This window comes from Schistocerca cancellata, chromosome 2 (assembly GCF_023864275.1).
Source record: "Schistocerca cancellata isolate TAMUIC-IGC-003103 chromosome 2, iqSchCanc2.1, whole genome shotgun sequence".
In the NCBI taxonomy this organism is placed as follows: domain Eukaryota; kingdom Metazoa; phylum Arthropoda; class Insecta; order Orthoptera; family Acrididae; genus Schistocerca; species Schistocerca cancellata.
The window spans coordinates 167,255,547-167,268,581 of record NC_064627.1 but is presented as its reverse complement, the minus strand read 5'-3'; the positions used below and the strand labels follow the sequence as shown (position 1 = coordinate 167,268,581).

The following is a 13,035-nucleotide window of genomic DNA, read 5'->3' as shown; positions in this document are numbered from 1 at the left end:
CTTTAGCACCACATATCGAAAGCTTCTGTTCTCTTCTTGTCTAACCTATTTATCATCCATGTTGAAATTCCATACATGGCTACACTCCATACGAATACTTTCAAAAAAGGCTTCCTGACACTCAATCTCTACTCGATGTTAACAAATATCTTCAGAAATGCCTTCCTTGCCATTGCCAGTCTAAATTTTATATCCTCTCTACTTCGACCATCATCAGTTATTTTGCTCCCCAAATAGCAAAACTCATCTACTACTGTAAAGTGCCTCATTTCCTAATCTAATTCTGTGAGTGTCACTTGACTGAATTAAGCTACATTCCATTATCCTGATTCTGCCTTTGATGATGATCATCTGAACAATGTCATCAGCAAACCTCAAAGGCTTTCTTCTCTGTGGATTTTAATTTCTACTCCAAATTTTTTTTCTTTGTTTCCTTTAGTGCTTGCTCAATATACAGATTGAAAAACATCAAGGACAGGCTACAACCCTGTCTCACTCCCTTCTCAACCACTGCTTCCCTTGTATGCCCCTCAACTCTTTATTACTGCCATCTAGTTTCTGTACAAATTGTAAATAGCCTTTTGCTCCCTGTATTTTACTGCTGCAGGCTTCTACCAGTTTTTCCATTTGTCTGTAAATAATTCATGTTAACATTTTGCAACTCTGTCTTATTGAACTGATAAATCGTTTTTTTTTTTTTTTTTTTTTTTTTTTTTTTTTTTTTTTTTTTTTTTTTTTTTTTTTTTCACAGCTTTGGTTATCATTTTCTGAGATAGTCACTGTTTGTTATCTGGTGCTCACCTTAGAAATTCTTTTATTATATTTTTTTAGTAACCATGCCTGTTCATGAGAGTAATGCTAAAATTGAATTTAAGATGCTCACAAGATGATGTCAAATGGATTCTGTACAAAGGTTTTATGTGGTATCAACATGTCGTTTCTTTGTAAGCTCTCATGTTAATTATATTCTGCCACATAATAATATGGCACAGACATTCTGTATTGCATAGTAGTAACAGAATTTTGAAATAGCTATCAGGCGACAAATATTCTTTCAGATGATGACTCTTGTGTGCTCTGCATTTTTTGGGAGAATGCACAAAATGGTTATTACATAAAATTCAAGCTTGGATTCTTAACTGCAAAAAATTTATATTAATTATAAAGGCAGTTAATGGCTTGTCATAGATAATGTGGCACTGACAATTTGTATCTGATAACACATTAAACTGTAAATGGAAGAGGATCACTGCTGTCAGCTGCAGTGGGACGTTAAGTGGAATCAGCGGCGACGAGTGAAAATGTGTACTGGGCTGTACTCTTGACCTAGTACATGTTTTTGCTCATCACCACCGATTCCGCTTAATGTCCCGCTGCAGCGGGCAGCAGTGATCTCCCTTCCATTTACGTATAGTGTTTCACAATGGTGGAATCCGTGTATTGTCTGTTCTTTCAAGGGAACAGACACTATGCACTTCTATAAAACTTTAAATTATGTTTCTACAATCAAGCAAAGCAGTAGTAATTATTTGTTAATCGGTACCTTCATAGACTGTTTTATATTGTTGCATTTGGCACTGAGATTCACTTTATCTGTACACAACTTTCTTAAGTGGGCTTGCTTGTGTTTGTCTATCCAGGGACCAGGTGTCACGTTTTTAGACTGATTCGTGCATTACATGGAATGAAATGATTGGTTTCTGTTGTTATTGGTGAAAGGATATTAAATGTAACTCCGTGAGTAATATTTCAAACAAAACACATCTGTGCTCTTGGTGTTAATAAAGATGCTTCTCTTTTTTCCATAATTCTCTTTAATTTTTTTGTGGGAATAATGTTCCATATTCTTGTTACTTCTGTACATGCAGGTTATCCTCCAATTGTTGGATCATAGCCCTTTTGCAAATATATGTCTCATTTTTTAAGTGTCTGTATCCTTTCTGTGTACTTAATTGTTCTACATTTTTATATTCTTTCATCAATCAAATTTAATACCTTATCCAAGGATTTTTACTGAGACTTGTCTTTTGGCCTATTTGATCCTTTGCTGTCTTCACTATTTCATTGTTCAAATCTCTGCTGCATTTGTCTTGCGCTTTATTCCCGTTCCCTTGTCACCTAACGGTCCCTTTGAAAATCTTAGCATCCTTTCTTTCTGGTTCTTTGTATTGATCAACATCTAGATCGATACTCCACAATCCACCTTACGATGCATGGAGGTGGTACCCCATACTGCTACTAGTCATTTCCTTTCCTGTTCCACTCTCAAATCCCCCCAGGGGGCTCAACACTTTTTGGTGAGTTTGTGTTTGGCTACCATGAGACCCCAGCCCTTGCAGCATCTTTCCCTTCTGTGCTACATGGCCATCCTCTTGATATTATTTTTCTCTTCCCTTGGGGAATATGTCTGGGAGGTTGTTGGAAATTTGTTCTGCATATTCAGTCACCAATATCACAGCAGTGTCTCAACTGTTTTTCGTTCCTTTTTTCTTCTTTCGTTCTTTCTCCTGCCCTTCCTTCACTTTGGCATTTGAGGTTCCTCTTCTTCTTCTTCCTCCTCCTCCTCCTTGTGTGCTCCTGAAGGCCAGCTCATGGCATCTTGACACTTGTCAGGTGACTGGGTAATGTGTAATTCACAGCCCTGGGTTGACAGGTAAGGTTTGCACGTACCCCCTGGTAAAGGCCATGCCCAGGGAGGTGTGGTTGCCTGAGCTGTTACCTTCATAAATTCTTGATTGGTCCCTCTGTCAGGTGTTTGAGAGGTGTGACCTGACGTGTGAACAGTCACTCAAAGTGAGCCCCCGTCTGAGAGGGCCCCAGATGGAAGGAGAGTGACATCGGACACACTGGCAATCATTGGGGTTTTCTCACGATGAGTCAATGTAAATGTCTACCAAACATAAATGGAATGAGGCAAAAGATTCAAAGACCATTATGTGAAACCCTACTCTCTTTTACAAAATGGCACTTTGCTTTTGGAGAACACTTCTTCCACCGCCTCTAGAGATTGTCCTGTGTATCTCGATGAGTGGGCTGTCCAGGAGGTACGGGTGAAGGACAAGGTGCCTTACCCAATCACTCGCATGTTCTTAGTTTGAAGCTCATTCTGCATTCTACCATCCGGCACTTACAGTACTACCGAGAGAGGTGGCACAGTGGTTAGACACTGGACTCGCATTTGGGAGGACGACGGTTCAATCCCGCGTCCGGCCATCCTAATTTAGGTTTTCCGTGATTTCCCTACGTCACTCCAGGTAAATGCTGGGATGGTCCGATAAGACCGATGACCTTGCTGTCTGGTCTTCCCCAAACAACCCCAAACTTACAGTACTCCTGTCAGGGGCCCAGCATTTGTTTCTGAGTATGGTCTTGGTGACCCTGGGGTTCCTGAGCTGGGGACTGGGAAGTGCTGCCAGGCCTGTCACCATAAGCTATGGGCTATGACCATCGTGCAGCACAGCAGTGGAATATTGTGTGTTTTGGAGACTGGGGGTCTTGGCTTCACTGCCTCGACTACAAGGAAGGTACACAGCTCTATAAAAAAAATCTCAACCTCAATGTGTGCTATGTGCTTATCAGGTGAATGCTGTTGAGGCAGAACTGTCTCTAGTGGGCAACTTCTGGGGCACCTGCCACTCCCCAGTTGTGTAAGGCAACCTCTGGGGCACCTGCCACTCCCCAGTTGTGTAAGGCAACCTCTGGGGCACCTGCCACTCCCCAGTTGTGTAAGGCAACCTCTGGGGCACCTGCCACTCCCCAGTTGTGTAGGGCAACCTCTGGGGCACCTGCCACTCCCCAGTTGTGTAGGGCAACCTCTGGGGCACCTGCCACTCCCCAGTTGTGTAGGGCAACCTCTGGGGCACCTGCCACTCCCCAGTTGTGTAGGGCAACCTCTGGGGCACCTGCCACTCCCCAGTTGTGTAGGGCAACCTCTGGGGCACCTGCCACTCCCCAGTTGTGTAGGGCAACCTCTGGGGCACCTGCCACTCCCCAGTTGTGTAGGGCAACCTCTGGGGCACCTGCCACTCCCCAGTTGTGTAGGGCAACCTCTGGGGGCACCTGCCACTCCCCAGTTGTGTAGGGCAACCTCTGGGGCACCTGCCACTCCCCAGTTGTGTAGGGCAACCTCTGGGGCACCTGCCACTCCCCAGTTGTGTAGGGCAACCTCTGGGGGCACCTGCCACTCCCCAGTTGTGTAGGGCAACCTCTGGGGCACCTGCCACTCCCCAGTTGTGTAGGGCAACCTCTGGGGCACCTGCCACTCCCCAGTTGTGTAGGGCAACCTCTGGGGCACCTGCCACTCCCCAGTTGTGTAGGGCAACCTCTGGGGCACCTGCCACTCCCCAGTTGTGTAGGGCAACCTCTGGGGCACCTGCCACTCCCCAGTTGTGTAGGGCAACCTCTGGGGCACCTGCCACTCCCCAGTTGTGTAGGGCAACCTCTGGGGCACCTGCCACTCCCCAGTTGTGTAGGGCAACCTCTGGGGCACCTGCCACTCCCCAGTTGTGTAGGGCAACCTCTGGGGCACCTGCCACTCCCCAGTTGTGTAGGGCAACCTCTGGGGCACCTGCCACTCCCCAGTTGTGTAGGGCAACCTCTGGGGCACCTGCCACTCCCCAGTTGTGTAGGGCAACCTCTGGGGCACCTGCCACTCCCCAGTTGTGTAGGGCAACCTCTGGGGCACCTGCCACTCCCCAGTTGTGTAGGGCAACCTCTGGGGCACCTGCCACTCCCCAGTTGTGTAGGGCAACCTCTGGGGCACCTGCCACTCCCCAGTTGTGTAGGGCAACCTCTGGGGCACCTGCCACTCCCCAGTTGTGTAGGGCAACCTCTGGGGCACCTGCCACTCCCCAGTTGTGTAGGGCAACCTCTGGGGCACCTGCCACTCCCCAGTTGTGTAGGGCAACCTCTGGGGCACCTGCCACTCCCCAGTTGTGTAGGGCAACCTCTGGGGCACCTGCCACTCCCCAGTTGTGTAGGGCAACCTCTGGGGCACCTGCCACTCCCCAGTTGTGTAGGGCAACCTCTGGGGCACCTGCCACTCCCCAGTTGTGTAGGGCAACCTCTGGGGCACCTGCCACTCCCCAGTTGTGTAGGGCAACCTCTGGGGCACCTGCCACTCCCCAGTTGTGTAGGGCAACCTCTGGGGCACCTGCCACTCCCCAGTTGTGTAGGGCAACCTCTGGGGCACCTGCCACTCCCCAGTTGTGTAGGGCAACCTCTGGGGCACCTGCCACTCCCCAGTTGTGTAAGGCTTGCTCAGGAATGCAGGGCTCTGCCTGGGTTGATAGTTGTTTCATCAGCATCTCGAGCCCGGTTGGTCAGTCCTCCTGAAAAGAAGTCTCGGAATCATAGTAATAGGGCATTAGTGCACCATAACACTTTTGGACTCAATCGAACATGGGAACCTTTGAGAAGGTATCCCCTTTCTATATTCACAAGGTATTGCTGAGTCTCAAAGTGTCAGATGAGTTCGTAATGAACACTTCTAGTAGAAACTGCTAATTCAAGCCAAATATCTAAGCTCATGGGATGTAAGACCTTAGGTGACTACCTGGTAGAGTTTTGAGTTGCATAACATCCTTAACTCTAGTAAGGGTGTAGTTAGCTGCTCCAGTCTAATAGAGGTGGAGCTCACGGAGTTTCACAAAGAATGGAAAAATATGGGTGTCATGGAAGTGCAGACCTATATGAAGAGTGTCAATGGCAAATTGGAAAAAATCAGCAACATTTATTCTAATGTTTAGTTCTACAGAATTACCTGAACATATCCTGGCAGGCTGTATCCATCTTAGGGTTCACCCGTTTGTTTGTAATCGAATGGTATGCTACAAATGTCAGATTTGGCCATACCACTATGGTATGTAATGGGAGGGCTACGTGTGGCAATTATGGAGGCTCAGCTCATAAGTAAGGCAGTTCTTGTACACTTCCTTCAAAATGTGTAAACTGCTCAGGGGATCACACAGTGTGGAGCAGAGTGTATGTGGTTTAAAACGATAGAGGAAAATTAGAGTTGCAAGTCAAGAGGTGCCTACCCTATGGTGAAGCTAAAAAGCTTTAAACGCCATGCAACTGCCGGTTTTTGCCACTTCTTTTGCATCAGCCCTGAAGACGCCAATCACTAAGTGTGATGCCTCCACACACTCAGGCCACAGATTAAAGTACAAGCACGTACGCTTGTCAGTGTACCTGCGAAGGAAGCACTCCACTTGAAACTGAAGTCATACGGAAGTTATCAGCAATGGGCTTACCACCTAAGCCACATACCATTATCCAACATCAGAAGCCAACTACACTGTCCCCGCAACACAGGCAACCATCTCCTGTCATCAATAAAGGAAAAAATCCTTCGAAAAGGAGTTCAAAGTCCAAGAAAGCAGTAGTTAAACCTTCGGATCGGCGACACACTCCCTCTCTGAAGGGACAATGGTCTTGAGGATATGGACTTCCAATCGGAGGAACCAGAGAATGGGAACCGGCTAGTGTTCCCCCTGCTCTCCATGGTAAACCACTGCTGCCAAGGGAGAAAGAAAATAATAAAAACTGCTAAACGATGGCTTCTACAGGAGAAACTGTTCTGCATCTGCTTGCAAAAAATGCATCTTAGTCACTGACACCTGCACTATGTGGTTACCATCCATACAGGAAGGTCAGTACTACTGGAGACAGGGGTCAAGGTGAAATGGCTGTTTTCATCAACGACTGATGTCATTCATCTCCTGTCCCTCTTACCACAACCACACAAGCAATTGCCATGAAAGTTCTTGCACCCTTTAATATAACAGTATGTTCTTTGTACCTTCCCCCTAATGATGCTCTGAATGCAGATGCACTGGCAGAACTCTTCCAGGCACTCCCATGCCCTTTCCTCCTTGTGGGGGACTTAAGTGCACAAAATGTGCTGTGGGGCTCGGCTACGACTTGCTCCATGGGTCGGGTGATCGAGTGACTTGTTCGTTTTGAGAATATTTGCCTTCTGAATATGGATCACATGACACTTCCGCACATTTACAGGGTCTTTCTCAGCCATTGACATGTTTTTGTTCCCCAGCTATTGCAGACTCAGTTCAGTGGGAAGTAGCTACAGATTAGCATTCTAGTGATCACTTCCCAGTGTGGATCAGTCTGCTGACTAGGACGGTGGCTGGCAGGAAACCATGCTGATGGATGATACCAAAAAGCACATTGGTTGCAGTACAGTCAACAGGCTGTTTTTGAACAAAATGGTGATATACAGTAGGTGGTGGCCTGTGTCAGTTGTGAGATTAAACGGGCTGCCGCAGAGTCCATCCCCCAATCTCAGATGATGGCCTGTACCTTGGTGGAATGACGAGTGTCGATTGGCAATCAGGGCCAGATGAAAAGCTCTGTGGAACTTCAAACACTATCCAGCTGCAGAAAATCTTTATGCCTTTAGATCTGTGAGAGTGCATGCGAGCAGAGTGATAAAAGAATGGAAGATGGAATTCACGACTTCCATTAATTGGTCCACTTCAACTGTGCAAGTTTGGGAATCAGTGAGATGGATTTCAGGCAAGGGTAGTACACATCCCCTTACAGCCTTGTCAAGCAATGGGCTCTTTGTGGAAGTGTCTGAAGACATGGCTCAGGTTTTAGCTGAACAGTTCTTTACTGTTACATCATCCAGACAAGCTCCTGCTTTTCAGGTGTTCTGTAGGACTGCAGAGATTAGGAAGTTCAATTTCTCCTCGCATAATGAAGTAGTCTGCAAACTTCCGTTCTCCATGTGGGAACTGGAATTGGCTTTTTCTGCAGACGGAGACATTGGTCCAGGACCTGATGAGATCCATTATGCTATGCGTTGTCACCCGTGCCCTGAAGATAAAGGACAGCTCCTTTCTTGTTTCAGTTGGATCTGGTTTGATGTGCAGTATGCCCACGACTGGGAAGGAAGCAATATCGATTCCATTCTGGAAACTAAGCAAGGACTGTAGCAGCCCTAACAGTTACTGGAGTGTAGCCCTTACCAGTTGAATGGGTAAGACTCTTGACCATATGGTCAACAGCTGCTTCATGTGGCTGCTTGAATCTCAAGGTCAACTCAGCCACTCCCACTGCAGTTTCAGGCATTACCATTCCACCCTTGACAGCAGTCCTTCTTAAACCATAACCATTTGGTTTGTGGATTTTTGATCTCGAAACAGCACATAACACTACTTGGAGGTACAACACCCATCGCCAACTTCATGAATGGGGACTATGTGGATGACTGCCGCTTCTTATCCAATCCTTGCTTGAGGACCGGCTTTTTCGATACTGCATTGGTGATACCAAGTCTGACTACTATATTCAAGAGAATGGGATCCCCCAAGGCATTGTCCTCAGTGTCACATTGTTTGCCATCACTGTCAATAGCATTTCCTCTGTAGTCAGGAGCCCTGTCAAATGCTCTTTCTTTCTAGATAACTTTGCAATCTTCTACTCTCCCTCTGATCTTGTGACGATAAGGCAGCTACAGCTGACCATTACGAGGCTGTAAACCTGGGCCAGGACAACTGGTTTTCTGTTCTCACCCAAGACTCCTACATGTCAATTTTAACTGTGCTTGTTGAAGTTTTAACCAATCAGTGCTCACAATGGGTGACAATATTTTAGTTTTCAAGACACTGTGCTTTTTGGGTTTATTATTTAACTCTAAATTAACTTGGCTTGCACATCTGAAAGACTTCGGAACAAAGGGCTTCCAGTCATTGAATATTTCGAAATGCCTTAGCGGAAAGGGGGGAGCTGACAGGTCCTGCCTCCTGCAGTTTTATAGGGCATTTGTTTGATCATGTTTAAATTATGGCAGTATAGTCTACATCCTTTGGCTCGACAGGTGCTGAAAATCTCATTGTCACCTTGGTCATTGACATTCAGTTCAGTGGTCCAACCCATCTTTGAATGGCTGTTCAGGAATTAGCCCCATGCGACCAAGCCATTTGGGATAAATTCTATAAATTTTCTCAAGGACGTAGATCTATTGGGAATCGAAATACACTGCCAGGGATGGAACGCAGTGCACCTTGATGTCTTCAGAGGCTCCCTGACAGGATTTTTAAGGTGGGTCTTCTGAAGCAATTTACAAATTACGATGTAGAATTATATGGCATTCTGATGGCACTGGAGAGGGTTCAGACATCACCATACAAGGTTTCTTCTATGTTCTGACTCACTTAGTGCACTGCAACCACTTCACCAAATGTATCTAGTAGACCTGCTGATTCAGCTCATCCATGACTTCTTACAGTAGCTCCAACATTGTGGCAATGTAGTGATCTTTTGCTGGGTATCTGGCCACATTGGGATACAGGACAATGACATGGCCGACAAAACTGTCAAGGAAGCATGTTGGGTGGTACTCTTATGAATGTCCCATCCCGTTGCATGCCATCATCTCATTTTCTGACAGGCGCATCCTGCGTTAGTGGGAGACTGAATGATTGCAGGTGACAGACAAAAAACTGAATTCGTTCAAATCGACCACAAAGGCATGGCAGACTTCACGTCAGCCTCACCGCTGGGAGGAGGTTCTGCTTAAGATACTGTGCATCGGGCATAGCCCTTAAAACACATGGCTTCAACCTCCGGCAGGAGGATCCACCACTCTGTGCAGTTTGTGCCATGCCATTTCCAGTTCCACATATTGTGGCTATGTGCCCTCCTATATACTGGTATTAAGGCAGCCCTCTGTCTCGATGGAGATCTGCCCACTGTCCTTGCAAATACAGATTCCACTTTTCCAAGGGTGGTGAAATTTTGTGAACTGTTAGGCCTCATTCCTAAATTGGTGAGGGAAGGAGGCAGACTTTAATACAATATAAACTGCTCTGCAAGTCGGGACAGCCTTCGTCCCCATCCATGAGATTAGCATGCTGACTTTCCATCAGGATGCTGGTGACCATGATGTCAAGTGCCCCTCAGCTCAGTCATCATTGTCACACTTACAGTACTGTTCTTGTTAAATCTTTCTCAATGGAGGGCTTGGCCATGCAGACGCGCAACCTCAATTTCAGTACTGCAGTTGTAAAATTGCTGAGTGTCATGGCAGCAGCCCCATTTCCTCATCCAGCTGTACCAGAAGCCACCAGACTTTTGCCCCATGGGATGAAGCCACTTGCTACACAACCAGCAGGGTGGAAAAGATAGAAAGAATACTCCCACAAAGACTTCCTACATTCCTACATTCCTCCAGCCAACAAACATCAGAGTCTTCTTCTGCCAACTGGAAAGGCTCCAAGAAGTGTTTTACAAAGGTCTTCTCCATCGCCGACTCGGAGATCCTCTTAGTGTCACCACATGAGACGCTTGCCTGGCCAAACTCGGTGTCACCGGTGCACACTGCCAACTGTGTTTCTGCTGTGGACTCTGCAGACAGAAGAATGCTGACGCCTCTGTAGATCTCAGCCTCTGCCCTGTAGCAGTGAGTCTTCAAATGCTGGCACTTGGCAGCCACTGAAGTGACCCCTGCATTTTTTCCATCTTCCTCTTTCCTTGTCATGACTCCCTCCAATGGAACATTCATGGCCTTTGACCTAAGAGAGGGCTTATGGCTACTCGTAGAATAGCAGTGTCTGGTTGTTTTCTGCCTCCATGAAACAAAATTGCAGACTCATGACCGCTTTCAGTGCTCACATTTCTTCCTGGTCCACTGTGTGACACACACACAAACACACACACACACACACACACACACACACACACACACACACACACACACACACACACTGACTACCTGGCTTCAAGGTGTTGCAGTCCACAATTTTGTTCCTACCGTGACCTTTTCCCATTTTACTGTTTACATCCCTTCGTCATTTGCTGTCACCAGGGCAGACTTCCTGCAGCTTATTGAACAACTCTCCCTCACTTGTCTATTGCTTGGCGACTTCAGTGCACACTATTCCCTTTGTCGTTCTCACTGAACGAGTCAGAGTGGTTCCCTCTTGGCTGACTTCAATCAACTTAACCTAATCTGCCTTAATAGAGGACCACCCACATTGGTTTCACTCGATGCACACCTATTTCCATAAGGCTGTCTGGGACCAAGGTCCTTTCCCCAATTTCTGGTCTGATCGTAACAGATGTCATAGTGGACCCTGTTGCTATCTCCATAGACTTGGGCTGCCATTTTGTAGAGATCTCGAGCTCCACCCACTATCGCACTGACTCCTCCATTGGAGATGAGTGGAAGCAGCGCGAGTGATACCCTCTTCACAGAATCATGAGTGCTACAATGCCACTTTTACTATGGAGCAGCTAGATCGTGCTCTCACTTCATCATGATCCTTTGCCTCTGGGCCGAACAATGTTCACATTCAGATGTTGCAGCACCTTTCTACGAAGGGCAAGCATTTCCTTCTTCATACATACAATCACATCTGCACAAAGGGCACATTTTCCAGATGCTGGCATTAAGCCATTGTCATACCCCTATCTAAGCCTGGTAAGGACAAATGTCTTCATTCCAACTACCGCCCCATTTCTCTAACCAGCTGTGTTTGCAAGGTTACAGAGTGTATGATTTATGCCCGGTTGGTGTAGTGGCTAGAGTCTCACAATTAACTACTGCTCAGTGTGGATTTAGTGTGTGCTAGTCTGCAGTTCTTGTTGTTTTGTCCATCCATGCCATGGATGGTTTTCTGGATAAATACCAGATTGCGGCCATTCTTTCAATTTTGAGAAAGCATAAGACACCTGCTGGAGGACTGGTGTCCTCTGTACTTTACACGTGGGGCTTCTGTGGCCGCATGCCCCGTTTCCTTCAGGAGTCTTGAAAAGACAGAGTTTTCAAGGTACGTCTGGGTCCTCCCTTGTCGGATACCTTTACCCAGGAAAATGGTGTGCCTCAGGGCTCTGCTCTGAGTGTCGTCCTCTTTGCTATCTCCATTAATCCCATAATAGCCGGTCTCCTGCCAGGATTCTCCAGCTCCCTTTTTGTTGAAAGTCTTGGGGCTTATAGCTCTATAGGAAACTTTACTGGTCCACCCACATGTCCTATCTGGCTGCATGCTGTATGCAGTCCATCAGTTTCCTGTGTGTCCTCAGTGGTACTTACTGAGGAACAGATCAGGTCACTTCCCTCCGTTTGTATTGGTCCCATGTCAGTTTGAAACCAGACCACCATCGTTTAGCCACTGGCACATTTTACACTAACCTGATTGTCTGTATGTAGAAGCTGCCACCGTGACTTTCTCCTCAGCAGATATGCATGCTGTTTGTCTGCCATGCCTGGCCGTCCATGCCAGTATGGGGCAGGTCCCCCTTCTGTTACCTCCTGGAGTTCGCTTTTGGCTCTTTCTCCAGCAGCTTAACTTCACTGCGTTCCACTTTCCCAACGGGTGTCATTCTTCACCACTTTGGCTTCATGCAGTGGCCTGTATTCACCTAGGTGTTCATTCGCTTCCTAAGAACACTACTCCAACCTTGATCTATTGCTATCAGTTTCACGACCTTTGCACGGAACTTCGCGACACTACCTTCGTGTACACTGATGGCTCTCGGACTGACCATGGTGGCTGGTGGGTCTTCGTCATTGGTGCCGACATTTTTTGGTATCTGCTTCCAGATCAATGCTCAGAGCAGAGCTCTTCGCTTTATATTGGACCATTAAGTACATCCAGTGACACAGGCCTTTCAATTGTGTCATCTGCTCAAACTCTGTGCTTTTCAAAGCCTCTTTGCTGTACACCGTCCATCCTGCAGTACAACGGGTCCAGGAAAGCTGTCATGTGCTCATTCTTGTTTGGGACACTTTTGATGTTTGTGGGTTCCTGGTCACATTGGTCTGACAGGAAACGAGGCCACTGACACTTCTTTCAAGGCTGCAGTGCTCATACTTTGACCAGCTAGTTCTTCCATTCCCTCTGATGTCTTTGTTGCTGTCTGTCAACATGTGGTGTCATCTTCGCATCACCACTAGTCGTTTGCTTCATGGGAACAAGCTCTGGGGACTTCAGCCTCTCCCAGTGGCTTGTACAACCTCCTCTCGCTGTGAGGTGGTCATTTTTAGCTAGGTTGCATATTGGGCACTGT

General features: G+C 47.0%; 1 protein-coding gene across 1 annotated transcript in view; it reads left to right on the top strand.

The window, feature by feature from the left end:
• Positions 1-13,035, top strand: part of LOC126161484 (outer mitochondrial transmembrane helix translocase) — a 94,747-nt gene that overhangs the window by 63,776 nt on the left and 17,936 nt on the right. The window lies entirely within an intron of this gene.